This window comes from Dreissena polymorpha, chromosome 3 (genome assembly GCF_020536995.1).
Source record: "Dreissena polymorpha isolate Duluth1 chromosome 3, UMN_Dpol_1.0, whole genome shotgun sequence".
Taxonomy (NCBI): Eukaryota; Metazoa; Mollusca; class Bivalvia; order Myida; family Dreissenidae; genus Dreissena; species Dreissena polymorpha.
The window spans coordinates 4,930,884-4,947,485 of record NC_068357.1 but is presented as its reverse complement, the minus strand read 5'-3'; positions in this window follow the sequence as shown (position 1 = coordinate 4,947,485).

Genomic DNA, 16,602 nt, shown 5'->3' with positions numbered 1-16,602 from the left:
AGCAAGTTGTCAACTTGTCATAATGGTGTATTCTCCCTTAGTCCATACTGCAGGCTTTGCTCTAACTTGTCCCACGATATTATTTTCGGAAAACTTGGCTCAAATGTTAATCTACATGAGACTGCATGTTATGTACAACATCAATGTAACTTTTTCCCGCGTAAGTTTATAATAACCCCACAAACGAAGTTTAGGGGGGTATATAGGAGTGAACTTGTCTGTCGGTCTGTCTGTCGGTCCGTATTAAGTGTCCGCTCTCTAATTCAAGTAGTTTTCATCCGATCTTCACCAAACTTGGTCAGAAGTTGTATCTAAATGATGTCTAGGCCAAGTTCAAACATGGGCCTTGTCGGGTCAAAAACTAGGTCACGGGGTCACTAAGTGCGTTTTAAACAGCAAGTTGTCCGCTCTCTAATTCAAGTAATTTTCATCCGATCTTCACCAAACTTGGTCAGAAGTTGTATCTAGATGATCTTAATGCCATGTTCGAACATGGGCCTTGCCGGGTCAAAAACTAGGTCAGGGGGTCACTTTGTGCGTTTTTTAACATTCAGCATGGTGTCCGCTTTCTAATTCAAGTAGTTTACATACGATCTTCACCAAACTTGGTTAGAAGTTTTATGGAGATGATCTTAAGGCCAAGTAAGAACATGGGCCTTTCTGGGTCAAAACTAGGTCAAGGGGTCACTTAGTGCGTTTTAAAAATTTAGCATGGTGTCCGCTGTTTTTTGTGAAGACGACATACACGATATCATTTGTCAATGCGGCATGTGGGGGTATTCGTCACATCTGTGACAAAGCTCTAGTTATTTTAGGTAAAAAGCCAGTCTTATATTGTTATACAGATCGAGGGATTTCAAAATACTGTCTACTCTCGTTATCTCGAAGTCGGCGGGAACAAGACAAAATATCGAGACAAGGAGAGTTTGAGATATACGATTAGGTGTTTCAAAGAAAAACTGAGATGAACATTTACCTTGTTTTTAACATCTATATACCTGCTAAGTGGTCTATCTAAAGCCTAACTAACTGTGGCATAATACTCTCTACTACCCTATTTATTACCTGACATATGTGTTTTTACGAGGCATGATTAAATTTGATACCGGTATTTAAATGCTTAAAATGACATTTTAAGTGAATTGCATGAACACATGCCCTAATTATTTTTCTGAACTGTCGAGTAAACATCCGGTAATGTTGCTATTTAAAGCTATGATGCAATTGACGTCCAATCAATACGAGGGTTTTCCATCTGAACATAAATCACATTCCGGAATACTGAACTGTTCATGTACATTTTGTAGTTTGAATGCAAAGTTCAATCGAGTATTAGTGCAGGATAAAATAAAAATGAAAAGCCATTCTGATTCTTATCTTTATGATCTTTATTAGCATTCCAAACAATTGTAATGCAATAACAGAGCAGTAACTGCATGATTGTTTGCAACAGTGCGTTATGCACTAGAAAAGCCTGACTGCCCTTAATGTCAACATATAGGTCAAAACATACAGAGTAAATGACACTGACTAACAGACACCTGTGTGTTTGTGTATATTTCGATGTCTATGAGCGCTCTCCATTCCTGCTGCTGCATTATTTCAATACCAGGAGTGTGTCCAAGCACTCCTAGTTCATTAACTTACAAGACTCAACAATTTTGGATCAAAGCCTCAATATTCAACTATCTTGTTTTTGGAAATACAATCAAATACAATCAACTACTGAATCTAGTTTTGTTCTTCAATACATCTCGTTTTAGTGTGGTGCTGTAGAGGGTGGGGGAACAGAATGCTCGGAGGAAACGCTCCTGTCCAATGAGATTACCATACATCTAAACTCAAATACGCAAAGAGTGGGTGTGAAATCCTTGTAACAACCATTGTGCTTACCAAACATTTTATCAAGTCAGGCGAAAACGTTTGCGCTTTACATTCCATGTTAAACCCTTACTCAATTTCCTTCAAAAACTAAATATAATTATGTATGCCCTGTATGGGAAAGAACAGGGTTACAAACACTATTCAAATTCGAACCCCTGACATATTCTTCATAAGTACTACATTCAATTTGACGGTTGCTAGATACTTTTGACACTGGTGCTAGCAATCGTAGAAAACTATTTAGCATGAATGAAGTAGCTACGGGATTAACTGAAAAGTTCAGATCAGCACGTTAAGGTATACATGCATACTGTGGTTGTGACACAACAAGCGCTTTCAAAGGAAAGGGGTATATCAAACCTATTAAGTTGATGGTAAAAAGGCCACGAACCGTTGCTCCAATGGCTGCTTTAGGAAATACTTGGACAGTTACAGACGAAGTAGTGAGTGAATTGGATATATTCACGTGTATCATGTATGGAAATGCTAGAACCGACTTGGTAGATAAATTGCGTTTTCCTAAAATAAAGGAGGTCTGTGATGATAGCCCAAATGCGTCAAAGAATGAAGACTTGTCAGTGTTGCCTCCTTGTAAGCAATGTCTCCTGCAACACATCCGTAGAGTGAATTATCAAGTTGGCTTATGGAAAAGGTCACACATACCCAATCCAGATATACCACTTGCAACCGAAGGACATGGATGGACTAAAAACACTGATACAGGCCTGATTGAACCTCTTTGTATTGATGGAGATATACTCCCGCCTCAAATTGTTGATGAATTGGTGGACATGGCAAATGAACTTGAAGAAGATAATGATTCTGATGAAAGTGATACTGAAACGGAAAGAGTTGGCGATGAAGATAGTTAAACAGTATACACAAAATGTATTTAAATTAAAAGAACAAGTAAAAGCAGCAATGAGCAACTTAATTACTAAAAGAAAGAGATTATGTTATTTTCCTTGTTTTTTTATGTTTACCCCACCCACTTTTCGGGGCATGTTAAATCTATTTAGATTCAAGAAATATCCTTTATATCGCTCTTTTTGAATGTCTGCTAGTAGTGGCTTATGCTGTAATTCACATATTTACTGAAAACAATCTGTATTTAAAATTGTTCAGTCTATATAGTGGTATTTGTCTATTTTTGCCGATTTTGTTAGTTTCTCGTTAATATTCATGAATATGCAAATGAGATAAATATATAATTTGGTCTTTAAAATAAATCACAATATGAAGCCTTTGTTTAAACACTTATTTGTTGTATTACGATAAGATCTTATATAATAATGATGTGCTATAGTCGCCCTGGTCCGTTTTCCAATTTTGAGTGGCAGTTGCCATGGAAATTGGTTGATATGAACACTTTCAATTGAGTTTATCTTTGAGGACACGTGAAACAATTTACTTACTTGAGTTAATGAACAACTTGGTACATGTATGCATACGAAAATTAATCCCAGGGGATGCATGGAGACCCCTATTAGGAAACGACCTACTACTTGATGTTTACTTTCTGCACACAGGCAATACAAACATGAACACTTTTGTATCAACGTTACTTACAAGGGGAATGTGGGAATATTTTTAATGGCTATAAGTGAAATCTAAAACCTGTGAAGTGGAGATGGGTAGGCTTGAACCTGGTTATTATCCCCCGCCATAGGTGGAGGGATATTGTTGTGGCGTTGTCCGTCCGTCTTTCCGCCCGTCCGTCCGGCACTTTTGTGTACGGAGCCATATCTTGGAAGTGCTTTGGCGGATTTGAATGAAACTTGGTATGAGTATATATATGGATAAGAGGATGATGCACGCCTAATGTCATTGTACACCATCTGTTAATAACAAAGTTATGGCCCTTTGTATCTTCGAAAAATGCTTTTTTGTGTCCGGAGCCATATCTGGGAAGTGCTTTATCGGATTTCATTGAAACTTGGTATGAGTATATATATGGATAGGAGGATGATGCACGCCAAATGGCATTGTACACCATTGGATAATAAAGGAGTTGTGGCCCTTTGTACCTTGAAAAAATGCTTTTTTGAGTGTCAAATATAACACTTTTGTGTCCAGAAGCATATTGGCGGGGGATATCAATTCAACGAATTTTTTTGTTCGACTTGGTTTATTAATTTAAGACCCTAGTTTTCTGCGTGTGTATTTAATCCATCCATCCATAGTGCCCTTTATGTATGTAGCGATTAATTGAATACAAAAAAAGATATAGTGCGCATGTCCAACTTATAGGGATGCTGGGAATTACTTTCATTAAATGCGGATCATTAGCGCGCTAACCAATGTTTGCTCTAAGGACAAGTCATTAGCGCAGAACAGCCTGGCAATATGACCATGACCACCCTATACCGTGAATAAGTTTCATTTAATTCGGATCATTTGTTCCTGAAATTTTTCATGAAATGGAAAATGATATATTCTATAGAAATGCCATATGTGCAAATGGAAATAACTCCCTAAAAAATAATAAACGCATGCCCAACCTGTAGGGTTGGCGCTCATCAATTTTGATCAAATTCGGATCATTATAATGTTCGATATCTCGTGCGAACACATAAAAATGTCATTATTCAAAGGAAAAAAATCCCTGTCAATAATGCTCAAGTACGCCCTAAATGGTATGCTGCATGTCAAGTTTCATTGAATATGGATCATAAGTTCCTATGATGTTGCTGAAAAACGGGACATCAATTCGAAAATATATCATTAATCAAATGACAATCACTTCCTAAAAACTGTTTGCAGCAGAACGACCTGCATAAATGTGTATGTCTCCGCAACAAAAATGCTGCATAAAACGTTTAATAAAATTTTGATTAATAGTGTCCGAGATCAAGGACGAACAGTTATGAATATAAGGGACTGTCTGAAAAATCGCTAGCGAAACGACGTCACATGCGCACGCCCATCCTATAAGAATATCGCGTACACAATTATATTATATCACATATGGATTAATGTTTCGGAGAATCAAAAAATCCATTTCAAAATGTCATGTTATTTATCCAAGTCATTTTATCCGCGATAAATAATTGGAACGGAACGATCTGACAATATGCGTATGTCCACTCTTTAGAGATGCAGTATAACATTTAATACATAATTAAGTGTCTGAGGTCTCGTGCCAAAACAAAACACCGAATGAATGGAAAGACATTGAATACAACGCAAACAATTATTGGAGACATTTGTTATAGAACACATGCAAAATCAATTTCATCAAAATAAGAAATTAAAAACGAGGCAGAAAGCGGAAACTTTGTGCTCCCACCCCCTTTCCGAGAAGCCTGCAAATGAATTACCTTGGTTTATGTTGCTTCGTAGTGGCAACCGGCTGTTGTCGCAGTGCAACAATCGACCTTATCAACGCACAGAGGCAGTTGAAATGATGCAGTAAACCCCTTATATGTGAAAAAAGGATAGATAAAGAATTTCATGGCGGATCATATGGTATATCAATACACTAAGCGAAAGGAGGTCCTTCCGCGCTTAAAACAGCATTGTGTATCCTAGCATTTCTATCTAATTAGCTCTTAAGACTAACGAACGTACGTTAGGACGAACTCTCAATTACAGCTGCAATATCCAGCTGTTGTGTTTGCACTTAAAGCTTCTTAATTTTTTGTTGGTCTGTGGTCTTGAATTGCATATGTGTGTGTTCGAAGGGAGGGGGGAGACGGAGTACCCAGAAGAAGTACCACCAGTCCGGTATGGTCACCACCAGATTAACTCATGTGCTTCCGGGACGGGCATGCGCTGACCGGACAGTCCCCCAATCGGTGTTTATTTTAAAGTCTGTTAACATGCCCCTGTGCGTCTTCACGATGCATGTGGATGGTCCTTACCATGTTACCTTTCCAAACACGCAGACCCCGCCGCCCCAACCCAAAAACACTCACATTGATCACACCGAACCCGGCCCACCAGCACATCCGACCCAGACCCAGCTCAACCGCAGAAGCAAAGGAAAGAAGCGACCCCACGCCCACCATCTTGCTGTAATTAACAACAGGCTGTCTTTTCGTAATTGATGTGTATAGTACTTGGTTAATTGTAGTAGCAGGAATGCATATTGGGTTTGGTATACGGTAAAATATGCAATAAATTGAGTATTGAGTTCGGTTGCTATAATTATTAGATAATTTATCCAATTATTAATTATAAGGTTTTTTACGTGGTAAAAAAGTGTCTAGTAACATTGTGTGTCAAAGAATAAAGTAGTATTTCCTATTTGCTATATTAGTGAATATATTGATATAAATGCCTGGCTCTTAAAATGTCAGTAACTTATTATCTTCGTGTAGACTATGACATTATTGGATACATTAGGCCTATGGTTGGCCATCGATAGTTTCTGTTGTAATATATGGATCGAGCGAGGGATCAAACAGACTCTCTTACTTAATCTTAATTAAAATATATTGGCATTATTGGCCATGGCACTGGTAGCCTAAGTTAAACTAGTTAAATCGACTGGGCGCTGGCGCTCCGGTTGGCACTAGACCGACTATGGACCTGTGGCGTGGGCTTTATATCATATTCGGACGGCGTTCATTGCTTCTAAATAGAGATTTATCAAGACACTGTTCATATGAAATAAGCTGGAAAATAAGGAAGGAATGGGCAATCTTGTGCATTTGCTTAGTATTATATGGGCACACTTCGCTGAATTTTGTGTACTCTCCGTATATTTTCTGGTTTGGGTATATGTATTGGCGAAGGCCAAACAAGTTTTGATAGAGCATCCCGTGTGTGTAAATCAAAATTAATGAGGTCCTCTCCGAGCCAGAGGCTTCATTAAGTTTGGGCGCGGAGCGGGCCCCAGCACTCCTACCTAATTAACTTACTTGTCTCACGAAAGCTGGGACGAAGTTTGAATTATAGCTGCTATGTCCAGCTATTTCTTTGTTTTTGATTTTTTAATTTCGGCGTGGTCTTGTGTTGTGTTGGGGGTGGGGGGGGGGGGCGGATTACCCGGAGGAAACCGAACCCGGGTCGCCTAAGTGAGAATCCAGTGTACCAACCACTGCTGTATGTCTTTACGACTACCTTATGTGCTGATCTATAAGATAGAGCATTTCTCTCCGATCTGGTGTATAATACCCGTATGTGAAGCCGACCTGTTGTGCACACAGTGTAGAAAACCTTTCGGCAACTGATTATCATTAATACTGCATGCCAGTAAAATTGTAACTTGTCATGACTGGTAATTCAGGTATGTCAAAGCGATGGAATGTCAGACATTTCTTTAACTATGCGTTGTAAGGTTTAGTTAACTCATGTTTTGACCCCGCCTGCATGTTTTCTCTTAGCTCAGTAAGCAATGTTTAGTACACTGTTTAAATTAAATGCCTAGTTAAACAATTTATTTGACTCGCTCTAAAAATATGTGATGGTATGTTCCTGTATACCGACAATATGTGATGGTATGCTCCTGTATACCGACAATATGTGATGGTATGCTCCTGTATACCGACATTATGTGATGGTATGCTCCTGTATAGTGATGGTATGCTCCTGTATAGTGATGGTATGCTCCTGTATACCGACATTATGTGATGGTATGCTCCTGTATAGTGATGGTATGCTCCTGTATACCGACAAAGCGATGCTCCTGTATACCGACAAAGCGATGCTCCTGTATACCGACAAAGTGATGCGGACACTTATCAGCTGATGTTCATCAAAATAAGAATATTGTAGCTGAGCATAATTTCATTTAGCGAAAGCTGAGTCGTCTGAGGTAAAAGAAAGATCATAAAGAAAGATAAAACATTTTTGAAGACCTTAGACATCCATTTCCACGCATAGTTTTCGTCCCATGCTCTCACACACAATCTCTTTCATCACAAGAAAAAATCCTACCAGATATGGTAGGATTTTAATTGTGTGTTTAAGTATTATATTATGAAAAGTAGTATCGTGTCCTATATATATAAATACCTTAATTAAAAAAACAAGAAATGTGTCCACACGACACGGATGCCCCCAACTGTAACTATATCACTACATACAAAGCATAACTGTGTAAATGTTTTTTAGATTTTGAGATATAAATCGCCTTTATTTTACTAAACTATTAGTGTGCTGCATAACAGGTGTTCAGTATTTAAATTGTGTTGTTTGTTACATATGTCATCTGCTGCCGTTTGTAGATGTTTTTTTGCCAATTCTTTGCATTTTTAATGAAGATTAAATGAAAACTACTTGAAATAGAGAGCGGACACCATGCTGAATGTTTAAAACGCACTTAGTGACCATTTTTTAGCCCAGCATGGCCCATCCTTGAACTTGGCCCATAGATAATCTAGATACAACTTCTGATCAAGTTTGGTGAAGATCGGATGAAAACTACTTGAACTAGAGAGCGGACAGCATGCCGAATGTTTAAAACGCACTTAGTGACCCTCGATCTGACCTAGTTTTTGACCCCATGACCTAGTTTTTGGCCCGTCATGGCCCATGTTAGAACCTTGCCTAGACATTATCTAGATACAACTTCTGACCAAGTTTGGTGAAGATAGGATGAGAACTACTTGAATTAGAGAGTGAACACGAAAATGTTGGGGCAGAACAAGAGTAAAGTAACATCGGGAAAATAATAGTACCACCAAAGACCTATCAATATACAATATGTATATTGATAGGTCTTTGGTACCACGCAGCTCGGCTATCATAACATGGTTGGTTATGAAGGCAGCTATGATGGCTCCAGTCAAAACTCTGCGCGGAGGTTGCTAATACACAACGCGGAAGACCGCTTGCAGGGCTGCATTTATTAAGCTAGGCCTTCAACTATGTTTTAACGATACGATTTACCAGGTCCCTGGATTTACGGATAGTTTCAAACATGAATTCTGCTTATTTGCATATCGTGTACATAACTGGTCGAGTTATAACATGCAAATCTCAAATTATTATATAAGTGTTTGAGTTGTGTGTAACCCATATGAAAACCCAGTAAAATAACCTTTGCGAACGTGATAGACCCACTCTGGATCAGCAGACGATTTATTTCATAAATCAATCTCTGGGTTAATGGTCGCCATCTTTCGAACTACTTTCAAAAGTACAACAACAACAATAACAGTAGAAGAAAATTTTAATTGCGAAAAGTTGAAAAATAGAGTACATGTGTCACGGTTGTTGAGTGAAATAGTGTTATTTTCAACTGTGTATGAAGCATGTGAACTGGTAGTTGAATAACCGAATTGTTGGTGGAAATGGAATTTAGAAATATATCTAATAATTCATCATCGTGTAGAATAATCATCAGCATCATTTCTGTGGAACATTGCACTATTAAAAAAACAAGTGTTTCATAGATATGGTGCTTTTGACATTGTTCACTAACCATCAAGACTGAAATGATTCATGCACACAGGTAAAGTAAATAATTGAATTTGTGCAGAATGTTTATTTTTTACAAATTATTATTTAATTTGACTAGTTCTGGCGGTGTCCAGTCATTACACCCCTGGACTTTACACCCCTGGTCATTACACCCTCTAAGCCTGGACATTACACCCACCAAGATATTGATTAGATTAAAAAGGTGTAATCAACTTATGAACCACTATTTGAATTTGTCATGTAAGATGACACTGATGAGATTAATGGTTGCTCAAATTATTTAATTGAGCAGCCATCATTTAAAACATTAATTTTTATTTCACCAGAATGACTGTAATAATATGCATCTAAATAATAAATACTTTTTTTCAAGAATATACAGACAGAAAAAACTTGAAGAAATAAAAATAAAGATAAATAAAATAAATATTTAGAATAAACAAAACACAATCTTAATTCATATACATTTATTTTTATTTCACCATAATGTAATAATATGCATCTAAATCATAAATAATACAGACAGAAAAAAACTTTGAAAACAAAATAAAATAATGATAAATAAAAAAAATATTTAGAATAAACAAAACACAATCTTAATTCATATACATTTATTTTTATTGCACCATAATGTTATTATATGCATATAAATCATAAATACTTTTTTCAAGAATATACAGACAGAAAAAACTTTGAAAATAAAATAAAAATAATGTTAATAAAAAAATTTATTTAGAATAAACAAAACACAATCTTAAATTTAAACATTTCTTTTTATTTCACCAAAATGTAATAATATGCATCTAAATCATTAATACTTTTTTTCAGGAATATACAGACAATAAAACAAACAATAAAAAACACTTGGACAGACCCCCATTGGACACCCTTTAAAGCAGAAACATCATTAATCAAGTGAAGTGTGCCCCATGGTAGGTGTGATCACACCTTAGTAACCTAATCAATTATGTTTATATCTTGGTGGGTGTAGTGTCCAGGCTTAGTGGGTGTAATGACTAGGGGTGTAACGTCCAGGGGGTGTAACGACTGGAAATCGTTCTGGCTACCATAACTTTAAATGTTGCTTTTTATGATTTTTGACTGGCGCGACTTTACAGGTCTGTCAATACTATATAAACTGTACGCTGAAGTTTCTTTAGCTATAATTTGACCAATTTATTTTAGATTGATTGCACTGAAACTCAAAGTCTAAAGCTTAGTAAGACACTTAAGCCAGTTTTCTGAGAAGAAACAATACTTGTTCAGAGTATAGCAGGCTCATGCGGCCTCTGCCCTGGTTTATTTATTTGGCCTCGGCCTTTAACCTGGGTCGCTTTGATTTCAGGTGTTTAGCCCCCATATCAACAAGGCTCTCGACCCTATATGTAGTTATTTATATTGTTTAAAGATTTTGAGAACCCTCACTCGGTGCCAGTGGGGATAAAACAGGGACCTTGTTATAGCTAGATGAATGCATCAAATATGCCAGCAACACTTTATAATCAATAACTTTATAATTGATGATTCTGTTCTTTTAACTACATTACTAATTTACCAAAACAATGTGAAACACATTTTTATGCCCCCAAAGGAGGGCATATAGTGATCGCACTGTCCGTCTGTCTATCCGTCACACTTTGCATTTAGGTTTCAAAAAAATGCTCATAACTTCTATGTAGCTTCAGATGTAACATTCATATTTGGTATGCATGTGTATATGGACAAGGCCTTCCCATACACACACAAATTTTGACCCCTTTGACCTTGAACTTAGGGTCGGCTTTTAGGTTTTGAAAAATGCTCATAACTTCTATTAAAGCGTTTATCGGGGGCGTATGTCATCCTACGGAGACAGCTCTTGTTTTTGCTACTGTCCTCTGCACAAACCATGATATATCTGCATATATGCATCCAACCAAATCAGTAAAACTATTTGTCACTTAATTACAGTAAATTTATTGCATGTTAACTTTTCAACAATATATATATACATGTATATATAATTATATATAACAGATCTTGAAAAACACTCACATCAAACTTCAAATTGTTTTAGTAAATTATAGGCTTTAATTGGTATTGTGACATTGACACCACTCATGCATGCGACTATACAATTATACAACTATGGAGCACATTATTTATGAGAAATTCCAATACATCAACATATCGTCTCAGATTTAAGGCAGATAATCTAGTGCTTTTTTGCTGCCATTTTTACTATTACACATTTTTTCATTTTATGTTATGATGCATTGATCTTGTTTCTAAATTAACCAAGCAATCATGTTAAACTTTTGAAGAAAGATGTTGTCTGATAAATATAGGAAATATAATCACTACAAAGTGAACAAAATTCAGTTGCATACTGTGACCAACAAAGATTTGCCAAAGAGCAATTCAGATCATGATTTAAATTAAATACAAGTAATATGAAAGTCTGCCTATTAGATCCCAGTTAAGACTTATTTGTCAAATCTGCACATTAATTTTCCCTTAGCCATGTAGAATTGGGGACTAAATACCATCAAGTCATGTAAAAAGGAGCAGGGTATAGCACGCTGCTATTGATCTCTTGAGCGTTCACATGAATTTTACGGGTAATTTTCATACAACAAATGATATTTTGTAGTGTAATGATAAAGCATTATGAGCACAAATTATATCTCTTACTAGTGGTGCAAAAATCATTTAAGTGTCACATTTCAAAAGAAAATTTATATAAGAAGGTATTATTAATTGTTAAAACGTTATAAAAGGTTATTTCAATTCACTAAAGCATTTAATTACAAGAACAAGTGCATTGTATGTCCATTACAATACATGTAACAGTATTGGCATTGTATTTATCTGCATTTGATGTGCATTTAATACACTTAAAAATGCAGACAAGACACACTTCTAACAGAAACAAATGTATTTTTTTCTGCATTTTTCCAGCATTAATACTCTTCAAGTGTATTTTTTATCATCCCAAATACACTTTACCAGGAAAAAGGTATGTTAAAATGCATTTTTAGTTTGTTTTAAGTATATTTTCAAATGCATTAAGACACTCTTTTCTTTTGCAAAAAATGTTGAACAAAAACTTGAAAATATTTAATATACTAAAGTGTAGTAATAATTAAAGTTTTGTATGAGCATCAAAAACAGTGTCAAATTCATACCAGTGCCTATTTAGTAGCAGTAAGCCTTATATGGTCTACTTGTGGTAGAAATAATGCATTTTGTATAATACAACATACATAAATTAAAAAATATAGCTGCCCATACAGTTCAATACAATGTTCAATTAACTACACTATGCAAAGTTGAAATATGACATCAAGCTTGGAATAATCTTTTAAATAATGAATAATATGCTGTTTTAATTTATAAGTGAAATAGACACTTGCATATAAAAACTGATTTTAAATCAAAACTAAATGTTTAATTTGATTTTTAGCTCCACTGGCCAAAGGTACTGTGTCCATCGTGCATCCATGCATAAACTTTTCCTTAAAACATCTTCTCCTAAACTACTGGTCCAATTCTGATGAAATTTCTTAGGAATGTTCCTGGGGTGTACCTCTTTCAAATTTGTTCAAATTATGCCCCTGGGGTCAAATTTGACTCTGCCCTGGGGGTCACAAAATTGAAAATTTGCTAAAATACAATGTAAGGCCTATTTTGTGAAAACTTTCAAAATCTCCCGTCCATAACCATTGGGCCTAGGGCTATCAAATTTGGTATGTAGAGACATCTAATAGTCCTCTACCAAATTTGTTCAAATTATACCCCTGGGGTCAAATTTGACCCTGCCCAGGGGGTCACAAAATTGAACATATGCATATATAGGGTATATTTTGTGAAAACTTTACAAATCTTCTCGTCCATAACCATTGGCCTAGGGCTACCAAATTTGGTATGTAGTGGCATCTTATAGTCCTCTACCAAGTTTGTTCAAATTATGCCCCTGGGGTCAAGTTTGACCCTGCCCCGAGGGTCACAAAATTGAACATATGCTTATATAAGGCCTATTTTGTGAAAACTTCAAAAAATTTCTTGTCAATAACAATCCGGCCTAGGGCTATCAAATTTGGTATATAGTGACATCTAATAGTCCTCTACCAAATTTGTTCAAATTTAATCCCTAGGGTCAAATTTGACCCATTCCCCGGGGGTCACAAAATTGAACATATGCTTATATAATGCCTATTTTGTGATAACTTAAAAAAAATCTTGTCTATAACCATTAGGCCTAGGGCTACACAATTTGGTATGTAGTGACATCTAATAAACCTCTACCAAATTTGTTCAAATAATGCCTCTGGGGTCAACTTTGACCCTGCCCCGGGGGGTCACAAAATTGAATAAACGCTTTTAAAGCGCCTATTTTGTGAAATCTTTAAAAATCTTCTTGTCGAAAACCATTTGGACTATGGCTACCAAATTTGGTATGCAGTAACATCTTATATCAAGTTTGTTCAAATTATGCCCTTTGGGTCAAATTTGATCCTGACCCGCATGTCACAAAATTGAACATTATATACGCTTATATCTTGCTTATTTTGTGAAAACTTTAAAAATATTCTTGTCCTTAACTCTAGGACCTAGGGCTACCACATTTTGTATGTAGTGAGATATAGTAGTCCTCTACAAAGTTTTCTCAAATTATGCCCCTGGGGTTAAATTTGACCCAGCCCAGAAGGTCACAAAAGTGTACATGTGCTTAAATAGGGCCTATATTTAAGTATTTGCACATGCAGAGAAATTTGTTTCAGCCTTTTTTTCAGCAGTGGAGTGATACAGGGCCATCATGGCCCTCTTGTTTAAATACTCAAAAAATGAAACCGTGTTCATGCTTGCATGAACACAGTTTATAAATGCTGTCAGAATTATAAAATATGCAATTACTATAAATACAAATGCCAGGGAAAAGTGCTTTTTGTACTAAAAAATTCGAATGAATATTACAATAATACATTCTGAATACTTTAGTATGTAATTAACAGTTTTTGTCTGAGAAAATCACTAAATTTTATATATTTATTCAAATTCACATAAATCATATTTCAAAAACACATCATTACTTCAAATCCTTTCACACAATACTGTAAAAAATGCACAGTTTCTGATTGTTATTGATTCTTTATTAATTTATACATGTACCATTTTTTAATCTTGATGCATCCTCAATTGTATAATGCACATCTTAATCTGTTTTAACAATTATAATATAAAGATTAAGGCTGACTCAGTAAAATAATAATCCATGATTTCTGCAGTACTTGCAGACAAAATAGGAATACTGCTGTGATATTATCTATCTATCTAATGGGATATTAATTTGGCTTCAATAGAAAAAAATCAAAGCATACACATGTATAAAATGTGTATGTATATATTAGTTAAACTTAAATTGATTGACCATCGATAAAAAGATATTATAATATATGTATGTATATATATCCTTGTAAAACTAAAAATTAAATATGTATGTTTCTATTACATCATTTAGGACTTTTATTTTCAGACAAAGTAGAGTGAAGCTAAAACAGTATCCAATTGTAACAGTCAATTTTGGGAAAATCAACCTTATAATTATTTTCTGTGTTGGCCAATGTCATAATTGGTATAAAATGTATATTGAACTGGAAGTTTTCTTTATTTTAAATGATAACATTTGCTTTCAGCCATAATTGTCACAATCAAGTGGTCTTTTTACACTGTAGTTTTCTCACTGACTATGGGTTTGTTCTGAGAATGAGCCACACAAAGTATCGTTGGGGAGATGAGTTGTCAATTTTATGTTTATCAGTCTTTCATAATCCAGTATACCTGTAAAAAGGGAATTTGTAACTAATAATCACACAATATACACAATTAAAATTGTATGCATTTAGATTTATTTAGTACTGCACATTAATCATTTTCCAAAAATATGTAGCAACATTACATTATATAATGCTGCAATACTAAAGTAATTTACTAATTAAAGGTCGCTGATGTGTAATGGATGTGGTGTCCACCTAATGATCTGGAGGTCACTGGTTTGATCCCCAGTGTGGGAGCATTCTTAAGAAATCTCCAAGAGACACCCAAGTACTGGTTCTAGGTCCAGGAAACGAACTCAAGAGCATTTCACATACATGTACGTAGTTAGTACTTTAAATTTAATGGAACTAAAAAAGGGTTAAAACTAACAACTGAAACCCTTATTAATACATTTTATTTTGAATCAAGCAAATGTGGAAATTCATTAAAAATAATGAGTAAATTTTAAAAATTCTACTTTAAAGTAATCATGATAATTTAGATCATTTTCAGAATATTTAATGATGATAATGATACAATTATATATTCCCTAAATGATAAAAATAAAACATGTAATGTTAATTTATGAAAAAAAAAACGTTTTAATTTTATCAATATCATGGTAATTACAACTAGATACAGGCAATTAGATCAGAAACGTGCATTAATTATATTAACCCATTCATGCCTAGCGTCCTGAAAAAAAGGACATTGCAAACAGCGTAGACCCAGATGAGACACCGCATAATGCAGCGTCTCATCTGGGTCTGCGCTGTTTGCGTAAAGAAATTTCTGTAAGAAATATTCTAAATATAGAAATAAATATACCAGACACCCCTACTTTTGGAAATAAATTGATTCAATTTAGAAGGATGGGTGAGTCCACTGGGCATAAATGGGTTAATGAACAACCCAGACATTTGTAGTGATTTATGGTCACTATTTCATTTGATTAACGTTCTATACATGACCTGTCATAAAAGGTATTTTTTAGCCAGTACTACAATCGGCAATGATAGTCTGTATTGCATACATATTCCAACGTCTATTATCGATTCGCTTCCTCAAACTGAACAAATATTTAATGTTTAAATCGCGAAACGTAATGCATCCAGTTTCACTTTCGGTTTGGTTGGTTTTGTAAACACCGTAATTTCATCTTAAAAATTGGATGATAGGGTGATTAAATAATAATGGAAAAGTGAATCACTTGGATAATAGGTCAAAATGCAACACAAATGAACGTTAATAGTGCTCTTAATATCAAAGTTTCGGTAAAAAGTTTGGCGCTAGTTCAACGCGCATGTATACAGCCTCATAACAATAGACTGACAACCTTTTGGGTAGTAAAGTAGTAATACAAGGCAATATGGCGACCGTTAGCCACGAGGCCTATCTTACGGAGGAATCCGAGATAGCCGATGTATCACGATTGGTGATAGACCATGTGGTGATAGTACTCACTAAGCATAAATCACGTGCTCAAGCACCCCTGCTTTACGAATAGCTCGACTAATTGAAGATATTTTCAATTCTCCTATCCCTCTACAG